This window comes from Medicago sativa, chromosome 8 (genome assembly GCF_051527215.1).
Source record: "Medicago sativa cultivar Bolivia chromosome 8, Bolivia_mono, whole genome shotgun sequence".
Lineage (NCBI taxonomy): Eukaryota > Viridiplantae > Streptophyta > Magnoliopsida > Fabales > Fabaceae > Medicago > Medicago sativa.
In genome coordinates this window covers 30,265,716-30,268,955 of record NC_140756.1, presented here as the reverse complement: position 1 = coordinate 30,268,955, position 3,240 = coordinate 30,265,716, and the positions used below count along the sequence as shown (strand labels likewise).

The window sequence follows — 3,240 nt, the reverse complement described above, 5'->3', positions numbered from 1 at the left end:
ATGGCTACAGTCTGTTCCCCCTGTGGACATGTGGCTCTGCTTCAGTCTGTTGCTCTTCCTCATGGCCCTGGCAGTGGCCGGGAGGTTTTTCCTCTTTGCAGTCTATGCAGCTTCTCCTGCTCTTCACGAACAGAGGCAATGGCTGTAATTCTACTCCCCCAACACGACCAACACTTTCAGGATTCTATCCATTACTGAAATATAGGAAGTACAAACAATCTAAATCATAAAAAAAATGCCTGAATAGAGTCTTGTTTTTAAAGTCCTGACAAACAAAACCTCCACCTGAATTTTAAAATCTGGAAGGTACTGGTGCGTAGGAAAAAAACGATGAAAAAACATAAAATGTGATGGAACGAGTACTCGCTTGTTTATTAAAAGCATCAAAACTCGAAAAATGTGATGGATTGGAGGTGTTTATGATGAAAACACAATGATTTTAGCAAATTTTTGGGAGTTTTTGTTTTTTATTTTTTTCAGAGATATGAGGAGTTCTTAAAAGCATAAGAAGGGTTCATATCATATATATGATATTTCCCGTTTTATGATCATTACGTACTTTTGTATGATGTCAGACAACTCGGTCCATCTGCTAACTTGTAAAAACTATTTTGACAGTAAGTTGTATATTTAGGGAATAATTTGAATGCAAGTGATATAACTCAGAGGTTAATTTGCTAGCGTGCCATAAAATGCAAGGACTAATTTGACAGTAAATTAGATTCAAGTAAATTAGTGGACGAACAAAGTTGCTTGACATAATTCAAAAGGTAATTCTTGTTTGCCTATACGCAAAATTCAGGGCGTAAATGTCCGACCCTTGCAAATTCTTGTTGTGCCTCTTTTTTAGACACTAGTTTATTTGCATTAGATTGGTAACTTTTTCCAAGTATTAATATTATTTTGCCTCTTGTCTTGAGACTTTTCATAGTTTTATAATCAGATATTTTGTCTATTTCAAGAGACATGCATGTGGATGATAATTTGTGAATTTGTATGTAGATGTTTCAACAAATCTCAATTTGAGGTCAATCCTAATTAGGAGGGTAGTTGAATGTTCAATTTGTCTATCTACTCCTTCTTCTACACTAATCACAAGATGTACTCACGTTTTATGCAGGAACTACATAAAAAAATGGTTTGATCGTGCAAAAAAGTCTATCACATGTCCTAATTGTAAAGGTTTGCTTATAAGTGATGACATGTTCTCTGAAAGGCCAACTACTAAGTTAAATTCTGATGCAGCTTCTGAGTGAAGAGACCTCTACCAAGTCAAAATCTGTCGTATTTTCACGCTATGATGATGCACTATACTATTTCAATTTGCATTTGCGACTTCCTCGTTTCAAATGTCTTGTCTATACTGTCAAAACAATGATTTAATATAAAGATATTCTCAAGGAATTTGAAAATAGCGATGGACTCACAGTTTTATTCTCATAAATGCTGAATGCAGAGTTTTCCTGTTGGATGGTTGTAGAAAATCTATTGAGGAAGAGTTAGTGGCTCGTGTAATGCAGCCAGTATGTGTTTCGAAATTGATATCTCAAAACACGATTGAAGATAATATACTTTCATTGAAGGAGACATTTGCTGACGCTGACACTTTTGATTTCTATGACAAGGAGATCCTTAGATATTTATTGGAATAAGATTCTATGTGATGATGTATTATAACCAGGTACGTTGATTGTGGTTCCATATGATTTAATTGCTTTCACAGTTAGTGTGGGTTCATTGTGTGTGAAAAAGAGCACAGTAGCTAGATGAATCTTTTATTTTATTTGTGATTTATGCATTACTTGAGTTAGTTACTTTTAACTTGAGCTTGGTTAATTTATTTGAAACTTTGACATCCATTATGTGTGAAAGACACAATTGGTGAAATTTATTATGTATGACAAACAAACAAACTTATGAAATATTGTTGTTGCAGCGATTTTGTAATTCAATTGTTTCTGTGAAATTGAATTTAATGTCAAGCAGATAAATGTTGTGTTTTTACAAGACCTGAAGGCAGCGAACAACCATCATACTTTTTTGTCTCATACACTGTTGGTTATAATCGTTGTTTTTTTGAAGGGAAGTAAAAATATTGGTAAATGCATGAAGGGAAGTAAAAATATTGCGAGTAACAGAGTTGTTGGTAAATGCATTTACGAAAGCATGAGCTTTATCATTTGCTTGTTGCCTAGTAAACACAGCTTTGTAGCTGTTTTTCAAACTTAAGAGGGTCTTACACATAATTATAAGGACCAATACTGAGTTAAATCAAATTTAGCATTGGAGATATCAGTCACACGGTTCTGGTTTTTACAATCTGGCCATGCATGCTTCCTGGCCTGCAAAACAGCTGCTGCCCGAGCCAAGACATGTGAGCATTCCTCTGAAACACCCACTGAAAGCTTCATGTTCCTCCTCTTCCAAAGACTCCACAACACTCTGCAAAACTTTTCCAGCAAGTCCTGATCTAACCGCCTGCAAATCTTGAAAAATACAGCAAAAAAACAGTCTGCAGTTGACCTAATCTCGTGCAAAACGTCTAAAATACCCACTCGCTACCAGTACTGCATAATGCAATGACAAACCAGAAATAAATGGCAATTACTATCCAACAATTCATCGCATTCTCATCCAACACACCTGGGAGGACAGTTTACACCTTTGTTTTGTAGTTTTATACGCGTAGCTAAACAATTTCTCGCTAACCGCCAGAAAAAACATGGTGCGGCCAAATACTCAACCAATCACCAGGGACATTTAGCTCATCTCTATCAATTAATCTCTCCATACACACCTTTCAGGAACTCTTTACAGTGTGTTTTCCATGCTTAATTATCAAACCTCCACACACTATTATCACTTTGAGAGGTTTTAAGAAGATGAATTAGAATTATCTCATCCACATCTCTATTGTCAGAAATGGTTCTAATAAAGTGTCCATTCCACACTCCATTCATTCATTGTGATCAATATCTGCAGACGTCTTTATTAAAGGCTCCTAACACACCAAAACCAAGAATTTCACCAGACTCCTACCGTCCCCAATCTTCCACTGGTACCCTTCCTACAAGAAGATCATATGCTACATTAGACTAACTCGGGTGTGCCCCAGGGCCGACCCCAAAAAAAATACTTTCTTGGGAAGTATTTAGCTTTGAACACTCTCATACTCATAGTCCCTGGGTTAGTCATAAATTTCCAATCTTGTTCCCCATCATTGGATGATTAAAGCCATGA

At 36.2% G+C, this 3,240-nt stretch overlaps 1 pseudogene; it reads left to right on the top strand.

Annotated features, from left to right (window-relative positions):
- Positions 1-1,664, top strand: LOC146898287 (putative SWI/SNF-related matrix-associated actin-dependent regulator of chromatin subfamily A member 3-like 1; annotated as a pseudogene).
- The last annotated feature ends 1,576 nt before the right edge of the window (positions 1,665-3,240 follow it).